The sequence below is a fragment of the Ceratotherium simum genome, chromosome 10, assembly GCF_057802395.1.
Source record: "Ceratotherium simum simum isolate JZ-2026a chromosome 10, ASM5780239v1, whole genome shotgun sequence".
Classification (NCBI taxonomy): Eukaryota; Metazoa; Chordata; class Mammalia; order Perissodactyla; family Rhinocerotidae; genus Ceratotherium; species Ceratotherium simum.
The window spans coordinates 66,045,262-66,059,948 of NC_141909.1; the positions used below are offsets into that span (position 1 = coordinate 66,045,262).

Here is a 14,687-nt window from a genome sequence, read left to right on the forward strand (position 1 = left end):
ATTTTAGGTAAAATCCAAACAACCAAGTGTAGGTATCATGACTTCACAATCACCCACCTAATGTCATTTCCTATCTCCTCCATAAATAACCCATACACCAGCCCCATAAAACTGCCTGACATTCCCTGAACACAATCACTGTTTTTGACCTTCTAGCTGTTATCTTCACCAGGGAAAACTCTCTCCATTTCTGTACTTGACTAGTTCCTACTGGTCCCAAGGCTCAGCTTACGTTAAATCCCCTGGAACATCATCTCTGAATTGCATTTCTCCTCCCAAATTTCTGATTTAGACCTCCCTTCTTGAGTTTCAGTAGTAAAGTCTACTCTAACACTTACCGTACTCCTTTAGTGGTTTCAGCTGACTTCCTTACTAGACTGTGGTCTTTATAAGGGCAGGGATTCTATCTTTCAGAATAAACACTGAATAAATATTTTTTGCATGCGTGCTTGCATGAATCCAAGATCATTTATTTGTGTGTCCATGGCTTTCAATCAAATAGAAAAATTCACTACAGAGATGGAAATAAACCTCCATCAAATTATAGGGATAAATTCGTTCAGATATCCAGCACATTTCTTCAGGTTGTCTTTAGTTGGATTTCAAAACCACAAAAAGAGATTTATCCCCACCTGCTTTTTTGGGGCATAACAACTCATGTTTGTGTTGGAAGTTGCTGCATCATTTTCCTTGAAGAAGCCAAATTCATTTATCCATCTCATTAGGCAACTCCATGAACGGAGAAAACAGGGCTGCGGGGGTCTATGCGATTTCTTTAAAGAAAGTGGTGTGTTTTGTTAAACATCACATTACCACTTACCCACTAGGGTCAACCACAATTCAACAGTAATGAAGATTTTTAGACCACCTGGGTTTAGTAGTTATGCTCCATTCTTTTAGTCTAGGCAGACCTAAAAAGGAGAAATTAGTGAACCAAGTGCATGGAATTATTCCAAAGGAACAAATATTAGAAACAGGTGTGAGATACTTTCTAGGGAAAACGAAGCATTAATTTATTCTGTCAGTGGACCATGTTTTATTTCCTGAAGAATTAGCTGCCTTAAAATATTTTGATAGGGCTGGCCCTGTGGCTTAGCGGTTAAGTGCGCGAGTTCCGCTGCTGGCGGCCCGCATTTGGATCCCGGGAGCGCACCGACGCACCACTTGTCCAGCAAGGCTGAGGCCGCGTCCCACATACAGCAACTAGAAGGATGTGCAGCTATGACATACAACTGTCTACTGGGGCTTTGGGGGAAAAATAAATAAAATTAAAAAAAAAATATTTTGATAAAGAAATTATTTATAAATATTGCTTTTTTAAAATTTCAAGCCAACTTTTCCAAAGCAGAAAAAATGCGTAACAAACTTTTAGGCAATTATGAAGCTGCAACAAATGTTTTATTCTCCAATTATTTCCCAGTTAAATCATATTCTCTGAGTGTAAGCTTATGTGAAGCATATTTTTGTTATATGGAAAGCTAATAATCTGTATTTTATCCTTGTCCTATGCCTCAAGTCTTACAGCAAAATGTCATAGTATCTAGTATTTAGTTTTATGTATTTTTTATGCCCTGCCTCGTTCCTGAAAGGATTTGAGGTTGTGGCATTGGAAAAGTTGCTTGTTGAATACCTTAGTTTTAATTGCTTCACGCACCATTTAAATATTTAATTTATTATATGGGAGAAATGCACTTATTTCTCCAAAAATTTAATTATTAATTAAAAAATTACTTGTTTGATTAGAACACAGCAGTTATAATATTATGTCAGTAAGATATTAATCACCGTAAATATTTATATCAGAATGACTATCTCTATGGCTCCTCTCACAATTCTTCCTAGTGATCTACTAGCAAATGTTTGCTTCCCTTAGCTGCAGTTTTGGGCTTTTCTAGGTTCAAAAGTGAAAGTTCCTGAGGAAGGAGTGCTTCCACCAGGAGATACAACAATGGTTTCATAAAACTGGAGGCTGAGATTTCCAAACGTCTGCTTTGTGCTCCTCGTGATATTGAACCAAACATTTTACAAACAAGTTTACTTGACTGGGGTGATTGGTACTAGCCACTGGAAATTGAGTTGCTACTATGGAATGGTTTGAATAAGACAGGAGCACATAAAGTTTGCAAAGTACAAAGCTTGGCACGCCAGACTGAAGTTTCATATCGTAATTCAGTAAGCTTTGAGGATCTATAAAAGGATTTTATCATCAGAACCAGCATAACAATTATTATTGAGTATAATAATTATTATTATCAAATTGCTCAATTATTAATCTTTGCTGAACCTTATTGGAGATTATCATAATAAAGTCTTTAGTTACAATGTGGTAGGTCACCATTGAATATCATTAGAACTGGATTTATTTGGGATTTTGTGAAAGAAATAAGAAGAGAACAATTGGCCTATTTCCATTCTATGCATATACCATTTAAATTTTCTAGTCTGAATTCCTCTTTCTCTTCTACAACTTTTTGCTTCTATACTAACTCATTACATTAAAAAGTCCAGCTTTGTGAATTCACTAAGTACCATGTAAAAAATACTGTACAAATTTGTGGTTAGTGATATTCCTGTTTAGAGCTGCTATTCAACTTAATTTTCACTTAGAGTTGTTGGGTAAATTAACTCTGCATACTTAGTAAAATTCAACTCATATACAGTAACTGCATTTTGGAGTTTTCAGTTTATGAATATTATGCATCAAATATAATAATGACATATATTGCAAAGTAAGCCTATAGTACAAAAAATGGAAATATTTAAAGGACCTGAGTCAGTTTCTAGGTAGTCATGATTGGATAAGAATGTTCATTGTACTAATGTTAATTTCTCTATATTAACATTGCTGCTACTAGTAAAGAATCTCCTAAAAGATTTTGGTGCAGTCGTATTTATTTATGTTTCAAAAAATACTTTTTTTGAGCAAGTTACTTTGTGCATTTCAGACTCAGTAAATGGAAGAGAGAGAAAGGGGCTATCATTACTATCACATGTCCATTAAAATATCATAATTAAAGGAGAATTTCTAATTGGTACATCGTCTTTCATCTGCTATCCCATTTTTCTATTCTTTTTTTTTTGTGAGGAAGATTGGCCCTGAGCTAACATCTGCCAATCCTCCTCTTTTTACTGAGGAAGACTGGCTGTGGGCTAACATCCATGCCCATCTTCCTCCACTCTACATAGCACACCGCCACACTCACATTCTCAGGCAACTCCCACCCCTACTTTCACTATCTTAGTGTTTTTTATCTCGAGGTATCTTAGTGTTTTTTATCTCGAGGCACTTATCTCAATCATCCATTTTATATATTTACTTAGAGTCATGTGCCACATAACGACCTTTTGGTGAAGGTGGACTGCATATATGATGGTGGTCCCATAAGATTAGTACCATATAGCCTAGGTGTGTAGTAGGCTCTGCCATCTAGGTATGTGTAAGTACACTCTGTGATGTTCACACAATGACGAAATTGCCTAACAACACATTTCTCAGAACATATTCCCTTTATCAAGTGATGCATGACTGTATTTTTTCTCTCCCCTTGTAGATTGCAAAAGTCATGAGAATACTTTTTCTGTTTTATTTTACTGCTCTATCCTCTGTCCGCAAACAGAGCCTGGGGCAGAGCAGGTATTTGATAAAAATATGTTAAATAAATTAATGAATGATGGGTAAAAAAGAACATGGACTTTAAAAGTATAATTTTGAAGATGGTTATTGCTTCCTCCAAATTTACTATTTCCTTTTTTGAAATCAAAATAAGACACTAAGAAAAATAATTTTCTACTAATGCCTGTGTATAATTCAACTACACAGACAGTCTTTTGTTGATGCCTCAAATGACCTGAATTAAGAATGTTATGCATATACTGCATTATATAGAATATCCATGACAATGACCAGGGTAATGGTTTGCCCTCCAACATATAAATTGGACTTTAACAGAACTAGATAAGTTTAATCATCATAAACCAGGAAACAATGTTAACTCAGTAGCTTTTTTCCTCATTTCTGACCTTTAGTCCAAAGACACAGTTTTGTGGAGCCCTAAAGGTGAAGGAGATTCTTGCATTCCAGCTGTCTTAAAACTGCTCTGAGGTTTCCTGAAATCAGCTCCATTCCACCAGCCAGATGTCTACAGCCAATGTCCATACATTTGCTTGTTCATTTCTTGTTTGCATTCCAAACTCCCAAATTTTATGTAGATCCTTCTTAGGTTTTGAGAGATATAAAAGAATCAGAGCTTCTTTTTCGTACTGCTAACCTTTCTCCTCTCTGCTATTTCTCTTACTTCCTGAGAGCATCCTTTGGCAGTCTCTTCTTAAAGGCAGTCTTCCAGCTACCACTAATGCTAAGGTGCATTCATGACCCTAGCCATTAAAGGCAATCATGAATGAAATCAGTGTTCTGATCATTTGTTTCATCGTTCTTGTTTGCTAGACCCTGACACTTCCTGGAGACCAGCATCCACTTTTTTGTAGCTAAAATGGGGTCTGGTGCAGATTCTCAACATATTTGTGATGACAGCATTTAAGCAATATGTCAAAGCATTCTCTGGACACCCTGCTATCTTGTGCATGCTTTGCTGTTCTATGTCCCAGAAAGAGGGCAAGGGTCTGCTTTTGTTGTAGGCTGACAAGAAAAGCTAAGTAGAGTAGAAAAATGATAGAGGGCACTCTCCAACGCTGCTTGTGACCACGGACATAAATGCTTCTTCACAGAACCATTCATTTATTTACACTGCTCAAAACAAATACACATTTTAAGGAAAAGCTGGGAAATGCAGACAAACATTTCAAAACAGTCTATGTCTTCATCCTCTGGCCCAATGTTTTAAAATGTCAGAATAGTATCTTTCACATAAGAGCATACATAGAATGGAAACTGGTCAGACAACCTGCCCCTGTCAGCTTTCAAAAATATGTGAAATGACTTATTTGCTGATGAAATTTTTATTTTCTTTTCATGTGTGGTTTGGCATTCCTAAAGAGGCTCTGAGAGTATTGCCTAGTAATAGGAAATAAAAATTAGCTGTTTTGTATACATAAATCAACTTTATTACATCTGAACCTTATTCATCTCTGTAGCAAAATGTAAAGCCAGATATTAACTGCTCAATTACTATGAGTACTAAACTTCTGCTGAGTAGAATATGAATTCTCTTTTTATTTTTTTTTAGCTATATATATTTTTTATTTACAATTATCCCTATACATTCTAAAATGTAATATAGTGAATTGACTGAACTGCCTATTCAGGTCTCAACGACTTCAGGACCAGGTGAATGTATTTTAATTCTGAATATTCTCTATAACTACATTGCAAGATTATTTTAGTGCAAAATTAAAGACAAAAATCTATGAGAAAGAAAACTGTAGAATCTCTGCTGGCTAGTAGCCATAATTATTCAAATAGGTGACGTGTTCAGACTAATTTCCTAAATTTCATGTTTTCATGACTTAAGATTAAACTGTTAAAAAAGAAAATTATCCTGATTGTAATTTTTATTCAAAATGACCAGACAAGGAGCACCCACATAGCAGGATGATTAAATTGCTGGTTGTCTGCCAGTTTTGCCATGTGTTGTTATCTTACTAGAGAAACCTTTGCCACTTCGTCCAAACAGGACCAGTTATTTCCTTCGCTACATCCCCTCAGGAATGTGTATGTCATGCTTTTGAATCATACGCACTCTGGACGTGGATAGCGCATGTCCATGCTGTGTTTGTTTGTTGTTCCTTGTCTGCTCTCAAACCCACAAGCTATACATAGATTGTGAGAGATGGAAGTGAGTCAGTTTCTTTCCCTCATTATTCACATCTTCTCTCTTAGGACTCTCTTTGAATTTGCTTTTCTCTCCGCTTGGAACATTCTTACCCCTGATAATTAAATTGCTTGTTCTCTAATTTCCTTCAGCCTTTGCCCAAACATCACCTTACCAGTGAGACCTTCCCTGACCATTCTATTTTAAATTTTAAGCCCTTTCTAAAGTATAATTTTGACAAAGGTGAAAGTCATGGCTCTGATGAAAATAAAAATGAACAAATATCAAATATTTTATTTAACTCATTAGTTAATGAGGGAACCAATAAGATGTTCAGACAAGTTCAAAAGAGAATCTGAATGGATGTATAACTGTGCGTGTATGTGTATATACATACATACGTACAGTCATGAATGCTGAAGTCAAGTTGCTAATAAATGCAAAACTAGTAAATACTCCATAGAGCAATAAAATGTTTGGGGTTCTTCCTACACGGTCAAAATCAACGGAAACTCTACCAGACAAAATTCATTTACATTGCAATGGACAATAGTTATTTTCATTACTACTATTTTTCTACAAGTTAATTTCTACCCCTACAGAAACGTACAAGAGACTTGTCCATGACAATCAACCAAAAGTGCACATTCTGATGTTCACAGGGCTTGGGGCTTGAGCACTAAGGAAAACCTCAGCCTTCCTACTTCTGTTCCCACCTCAGCCCCTTTCTGTAGTGATACACAGATACGTGCCCACAGACACCCCAGTCTTCAGGGCTCCAGATGGTACATACCCTTGATCCTGTGGATCACTTGCCCAGAGAGGAAGTGCACGGTCAGCGAAGGAACAGAACAGGTGCTTCTAAAACTTGGAGCCCAGAGCAGAAGCTCAGTTGCCCATGTCTAGCTGCAGTGGTCATCTGCCATGCTGCGTGTTTTACTTATTTGTTCCCTGACATCCTTCACTACTCTGTCAGTTCCAGAATGTGGTCAAGAATTTTTGTCTGTTTTATTCACAACTGCCATTCTAGCTTCTGGAAGGATGTTTGACAGATAGCAGTTGTCAATAAATATGGTTGAATGAATCCTCATCCTCAGCACAGTGCCTGTCACGTAGAACATATTCACAAATATATATTCCAGGGAAGAACAATGGTTTGAACAATAATAGTGTCAAAAATCTAATTCCTGGAGGGTAGAAAGTTTTCAAAATTTTATTTTATAACATAATATCTAATATAGTGATACATAATATCTTTTTAAAACAGTACATTGATATATAATTCACACACCATACAATTCATCCATTTAAAGTATACAACGTAATAGTTTTTATTGTATTCACAGATATATGCAACCATCATCACAATCAATTTTAGGACAACATAAAAGCTGTATAACAGATTCTTTTTTTTGGTGAGGAAGATTAGCCCTGAGCTAACACCTGTTGCCAATCCTCCTCTTTTTGCTGAGGAAGATTCGCCCTGGGTTAACATCCGTGCCCATCTTCCTCTACTTTATATGTGGGACGCCTGCCACAGCATGGCTTGATAAGCAGTGTGTAGGTCCACCCCGGGGATCTGAACCTGAGAACCCCGGGGCTGCTGAAGCAGAGTGCGTGAACTTAACCACTACACCGCTGGGCTGGCCCCATAATAGATTTTTAAAAGCTAAAATATGGACCATTAATAGTTGTACTACTCAATATATAGACAGAACAGGTGCCATTTTGTAGAATAAACTTTATTTATGTGTCTGTATAATTGTAGCTAAAGGCTTAAAGTTTGCAACTTATCTTTTTCATAAATTTTTGGGCAATAAAAATTGCTTAAAAAAAAGAAACTTCTAAAGCTTTAGACGACCTAATGTGATGGTATTTTGTAGTCTATTGTGTCTTCACAGTTCTTAAGCCAATAATTCCTATTTGTCTATCCCAGATGCTGTTTCAAGGACTATAAGACGATGTCAAGGAGTTATTACATTAAATAATCTTAAATTTTTTAAGATTCTTTAAACCAAGCCAAACAAAAAAATAAAAATTATCTTTAATAAATTCAATGTACTTTAAAAAATGATCAAAGAAAATGTAGACTCTTTGGGATAAAATTTTTGATAATATTCAACCACCATCTTTATTTCCTGTAGCTCCTTTCTTGTTCCTTAATTATCCTGTGGCCCTGCCCCATTGAAAGTGAGGCATTCATTCTTTCAGAAACCCCTGACACAAAGAGGAAATTGCTTTGAGTTTTAAAATAAGTACAGTTTTGGGATTTCTTAGGAAAATTGTAGCCTAAAAACAGTGCTTTTGATTTGTAAAAATCAGACTTTGTTGAATGAGGAAAGATTTTCCTTTAAATCCTGAAAGCCAAGCTTGGAACACTGGAGCACAGAAGTTTTCACAAAGAACCACAGAGTAGGAAGGATGAGTCACTAAGGCAATTGCTTCCTGAAAGGCAGTGGAGAACCCTTAGGACTAGGGGAGTTGAGAGGGACTAGAGCCAAGGACTTGAATCTTCTTCTTAATACACTGAGGCAATTAAGCCATCAAGTCCATTCTTTACCTACCTCTTTCTTTTCCCTTTTCCTTTGATGAAAGTGATAATGAGATCTAGGTGGCCCGAATTTAGAGAATGCTTATGTCTTGGATTTCACACAAATAGGTAATTCAGCCTTGAAACAGTTAAGAGTGTCTGTAAGAAAATTACAAGATTATCTTTCATTAAAAAGCAATAAAATCAAAAAGAGTCATAAAAGTGTAAGAGCAATTATTAATGCATGCAGTTACCTAGTATGTCATCAACAGCATCTCTACCTAACAGATGTGAGGGCTGCAATCAGCGCATCACGTGGCTGGAGCGGCACTCACCTTAGTAAGTGGAAGACAAGCTGTCTTTTTATGACCTCTCTTGTTGTTTCAAATGCAAGTTTGAGCAAAGCTTATTTTTGACAGTACGTTCTAAAACATAGTGTGCCTAAGGAGAACCACAAATCCGTCATCTGAGTACCTAAGCCTAAAGAACATAAAACTCTCCTTAAACCTAAACGACAGCGGTAATTAGCAAATAAAAGCCAAATGACCTGGAAACAGAGATGGAAGGAGTGGTCTTTTCTTTTCAGAAATCCATGAAAGGATTTAATTATTAAAAGAGTGCTAGAGGAAGAGTCACACGATTACAATTAATCTAACTTTGTTCCTTGTCTCTTATCTCCTTTAAAACTTACATTAATATCCCTACCTCATCCAGAAAATATTTTTGTGTAACCCCACCTAATTTTAACCCTGCCCTTATTTAGGATTCCTTAACGTTTATGTACACAGTTTGAACTATTCTCTAATGATTCCCACTCTGTTAATATGTTTCTTGGTAAAAATGCCCCTTAGTTGTGTTATGGATGTATTTCTTGCCCTTTCTCTTCGATTATAAAACATCATGAAAAAAGAATAGTGTTTTTCTTTCCTCTTTTTTTTATTCGTTTGGTATGTAATTAAATTTGATAGACATTTTATTCAGAATGCAATCCAAAATTAATTCATATATAAGGCAGAAATATATTTTGAGAACTTCTATAATGAAACTCATTCATATTTATTGAGCCCTGAAGAAGAGTTCATCCTCTGTCAGTTTTATTTTTAAAATTATTTTAAATATGACTTTTTAAAGTAATACAGAGTTTTGGAACAAATTTCAAATATTATGAATAAGTAAAAAAGTTAGAATTTCTCCTTCTCCAACACCACTCCTTAGTTAGTAGTCTGGTGTATGTTCAGACTTGTTTTATTTCCTTTTTCCTTATTTTAACCCAATACTATTCTGTCCTGCCGCTTCATGTCACTTGCTTTGTAAAATCTTGTTGGATGAAATCCTTATCTCCAGGTATTTTTTCAGTTGCATAAAGAATTGACAAAACTGGGAATAAATATTTTATTTCAAACAATTTGTCTACTTAACATGTTCCTTGGATCCTTTAAGATGAAAGAAAAATCAGTTGGGAATTATCTTTTTTCAGAGAATGAAAAAAGAAACATTTTGTAATTGGAGTAATAACTTATTTATTTCTTTGCTTATTGCATTATTTAGAAACTCTTTGTCACTTTTCTAAGAACTCTGTTTTCATAAACGTAGAATACCAGTCTCTAGTTGCAAATGACACCGATAGTCATCTGGCCTACTCAGTCATTCAGTGTGGGAATCCATTCTACAGAATTAGCCAGCAGGTCATTGTCAGCTCTCTTTGAACTTCTCTAGTGTTAGGAATTATATGACTATATTACCTTCCAAGGTAGTCCTTCCTTTTTCAGAGTTATCCGAAAACTAGTTCTTGTTTGTTTTTTGTTTTTTTGTTTTTTTAAATTACTTGGTGTTTCTCTACCTGCAACTTTTACCCATTGGGTTTATTTTAAATTTTAGTGTCTTATTAGACAAATATAATTCTTCTTTTCGAGTGATATTTGAATGTAATCATCGTCTCCCTCCTGAATATTCATTTTTTCCAAGATAACGCCCCCACCCCCTAGTTACTTCAACAGTTCTTGATATCATGTGGTCTCATGTTCCTTCTTTACCAACCTGGTGATTTTCTCTTGGTTATATTTCTCTTGGACCATTTTCTTCTTAAAGTACAATGCCTGGAACTGAAGATAACAGTTCAGATAAATTCTAAATGCTTTCAAGTAAAGCAAATGTAAAACCTTTGTATGTTTTACTTCAAACTCCTAATTCAGGGGCCGGCCTGGTGCTGCAAGCAGTTAAGTGTGCGCGCTCCGCTGCAGCAGCCCGGGCTTCGAGGGTTCGGATCCCAGGCGTGCACCGACGCTCCGCCTGGCAAGCCATGTTGTGGTGGCGGCGTCCCATATAGGGTGGAGGAGGATGGGCATGGATGTTAGCCCGGGGCCAGTCTTCCTCAGCAAAAAGAGGAGGATTGGCAGATGTTAGCTCAGGGCCGATCTTCCTCACAAAAAAAACAAAAAACAAAAAACTAATTCATTACAGAATAATTTTATGGTAGAGATTTAAGATTTAGATTAAATTCACTAGTAACACAATGTGAGTACGTCCTTTCTTTTTTTTTTTTTAAGATTTTATTTATTTTATTTTTTCCCCCCAAAGCCCCAGTAGATAGTTGTGTGTCATAGCTGCACATCCTTCTAGTTGCTGTATGTGGGACGCGGCCTCAGCATGGCCGGAGAAGTGGTGCCTCGATGCGCACCCGGGATCCGAACCCGGGCCACCAGCATCGCAGCGCGCGCACTCAACCACCAAGTCACGGGGCCGGCCAGTCCTTTCATCTTTTATTTCAGACATTACTTTGTGACCATAGAGTCTTTTTAGTTTAGAAAGAACCTAAAATTCCAGTAAGACGATGACACTGAGGCGTGGTTAAAGTGGAAACACACAGCTCCCAGTCTTGCTTTCTTATGTGGAACCACCCGCTTTTCTTACAACATCAAAGGAGACTCTGAAGTGTGAGGTGTAGATATTAAGCTGCCAAATGTTTTGATAAGTTACTTGTCATTTCTTTAATTTTGCTGGAAGGATTAATGTGGGAGTGCGAGAATTCATGCTCCAAAGCTGGCCTTTTAGCAACATATAGCAGAAGTAGAGAGAATTGGTTCTGATAATGTAAGTGAGAATTCTAGTGTTAATGCCTTTCTCTAATACATCCTGAGACATCACTTCTTTCAATGTGAAGACAGTAAAATACCACTTGTAATGATTGGTCCAAAGTCGTTATGGACTAAAGAGATCAAAAACTTCATACCTGAAAGGTATTGCTATGGGCTACAGAGTCTTTACTAATTCGTGTCAGACTTGGATTGTGGACATTTGTCTTTGCTTCCACTTTTTAGTAATGTATAGGTAAATATTCAGGACTCACAGTGAAGCCGGGTATCTGAGGGGTACTGTAGATATTAAGCCAATTTGCTGTTATCCCTGTTTAACTTGAGGGGTGACTCAGGGGTCTGGGGGATTTGTGCTTGTTTTCCAGAGGACTTGTGAGCTTGTTTTGCAGGAGAAAGAGAATGCCTTCGAGGAGGTTGCAATATCTGGCCCTCAGCAGCTATTGAAGCCTAGAAGTCACATTGCCCAGAGGCTTATCGGGAGTGACCCCTTTGTTTCCCTGAAGCCCCTCCTGCCAAGCCCCTTAGCTCTATAAACTCCCCCTGCTTTCTGTTCTTGGGGAGGTGGATTTGAGAAAACCTGGCTCCCACCTACTCATTTTGGCCGATTTGAATAAATCTTTCTCTATCTCCAAGCACCCATGTCTCAGTGTTTGGCTTGCTGGGCATCAGGCACACAAACTTGAGATTAAGAGGTTCGGTATCAACAGTGTCAAAATTGTGATTAATATTGAGGACTTAAAAATTCTTATCTAGTAGAAAACATACTATAACAAATCTCATGTATGGTATTTTGAGTTAGCAGTTAATAGTTTGAATCCTTCATCATCATAATTTCCAAGTTAAATTGATACCAAACCTCTTAATCTTGAGTTCATGTGCCCGATGCCCAGCAAGCAAACACTGAGACATCGGTGCTTGGAGATGAGAAAGATTTATTCGAATTGACCAAAACCAGTGGGTGGGAGCCTAGGTTCGCTCAAATCCACCTCCCTTAGAACAGAAAGCAGGGGGTTTTTATAGAGCTAAGGGGCTTGGCAGGAGGGGCTTCAGGGAAACAAAGGGATCACTCCTGCTAATCCTCTAGGCAATCTGACTTCTGGGCTTCAACAGCTGCTGAGGGCCAGCCATCCATCCGGTTATTGGCCATCTGGTGATCACAACCTCCCCAAAGGCATTCCCTTTCTCCTGCAAAACAAGCTCACAAATCCTCGAGACTCCTGAGTCACCCCTCAAGTTAAACAGGAAAAACAGCAAATTGGTTTAATATCTACAGTACCCCTCAGATACCCAGCTTCAAAATAAATATTAAAAATTATGTTGAGTTGATGGTCTTTCAATGTGGCAAAAGATAAGTTCTTGAGAGAACCATCTGTTTTTCTTCCACTGGGAGAATAAACTCAAAAGATGAATCAATTTAGAGTTAATAGAGAGACTTTGCAGCTAGATAAAATCTTAAAAGTCACCTAGTCCAAACTCTCAAGTATATAATGAATAAATAGGGGCACAAAAATTTCATAGCTTGTCCAAGCTCACATGGAGGATTAAAACAGAACTTAGGTGTTATGATACCTAATGCACTTGATAAATAAATGGCAAGCAATAGGATATATTGGAACATATGAGGAAGCCATTTGGTGTAAAACTAATTTGGCCTGACCTTGTTTTTCCAAAAAGGGCCTGTGGCCTCTGAACATGCATTGTATATCTGCTTTAAGCAATTAACATGTCCCAAAGACAAGAACAAATGCTATTAAGATATGGATGCAACATCCCCCACATTGACATTTCTTTAAGGATAAGCATTTTTCCCTAGGCTAGGATTTGATTGCTGTGCTCATCCTGTGACCACCCAACTCGAGACAACAGACCTGCCACCAACCACGCCCATGGAGACAGCCGACCTGATACCTGCTGTGTCCATCAATCCCTGTGCTGACAGGGCAATCTCAAGACTATTGTAAGCGGGACACTGCAATCATATGTGATAAACGCTCTTTGATGGTATATAACTACTCTGTACACCCCACTTCTTTGGAGTGCTCCATTTCTTAGTGAAAGGACTCTCCTGGGCTATATGGTCCTCAAAGTTGGCTCATAATAAACTCACTCCAATTTTGATTTATAGATTGGTTATGGATTATTTGCATCGACATAGTAAACCTTGTTTTACAAGATTGGAAGATAGAGGGAAATTAAAGACGTTTAAATAATCAACACATTGAATATAAACACAAAGCATGGAATCATCTTTTCATTTAAAAGATAAACTAATCCTTTATTTCAAGAATTTCTCAACTAAATAGGATGTGGCAGAAAGGAAAGAGAATGGGCTTTATAATTATATATACAGTTAACCTTGTCCTGCCACTTATCAGTTATGGGCCTTTGGGCCAATTACTTAAACTTTCTGAGCTTCAGTTTCCTGATCTTTTGTAATACCACTACTCTCCTAAGTAATTCAGAAATTAGATAATGTATGTAAATAACCCAGCAGAATGCCTAACATGTGGTAGGTACTCAATAAACAATATCTTCAATTATTTTAATTTATTCACAATTTTTCACTTTTGCTAATCTTATTAATCAACAGTATAGCCATTGGAAAAGAGATGTAATGGTGAAATCTCCCGAGAATTTTGATTCTGACTAGTGGCATTTTCCAAGATAACAAACCACACCTGACCTAAAGAAAGTGCTAGGAATATTTGATATTTCACTGTCAGCACTTTAGGAGACTTCACATGTTGGTTAGTGTGTTCCATTTTATTATGGTGATGATGATGATAATGATGATGAGATGATTGTGATGGGATCTATAAGCAATAGCTTCTATTTGTTGAAATATGGTCAATTTAATTTCCATGCATTTTTTTTTTCAGCTGTGAGAGTTCTCCTCCTATGTGGATAACTAAATTACAAATCCATCCCTAGTTATATGTCCCTTAGCACAGGGTAACTCATCTTATCTCAAGGAAGGATAGAGATGGAAAAAGCCATGGCAGTTTCAACAATCAGACAGGCAGTGGCTGATCATGCAGATCTAAGAGCAGATGAAATGTGGCAACTGAGGCAGGTGCTGGGATCCAGGGAGGCCTGAGAGCGAGCGGCAGGGCTCAGGCCTAGGGCTGGCATTCAGGGGCAAGCAGATTTGTTGACCTTTATATGCTTCTATTTCTCATCTAAACACATACATGTGCGCATGTGTGTGTGTGTAATATTATATTATATATATATAAGCTTTATTGACCTCTTTATGATGCCTCAATGAATTTGTCCCAGATCACACAACTAGTAACG

The 14,687-nt window shown here is 37.2% G+C and overlaps 1 long non-coding RNA gene across 1 annotated transcript in view; it reads left to right on the top strand.

Annotated features, from left to right (window-relative positions):
• LOC147916160 (uncharacterized) overlaps nt 1-14,169 on the top strand; it is a 67,761-nt gene extending 53,592 nt beyond the window's left edge. Inside the window, exon 3 of the long non-coding RNA XR_015553453.1 lies at nt 13,204-14,169. This is a non-coding gene — a long non-coding RNA (uncharacterized LOC147916160). The remainder of the gene's footprint in view (nt 1-13,203) is intronic.
• Nucleotides 14,170-14,687: the final 518 nt, after the last annotated feature.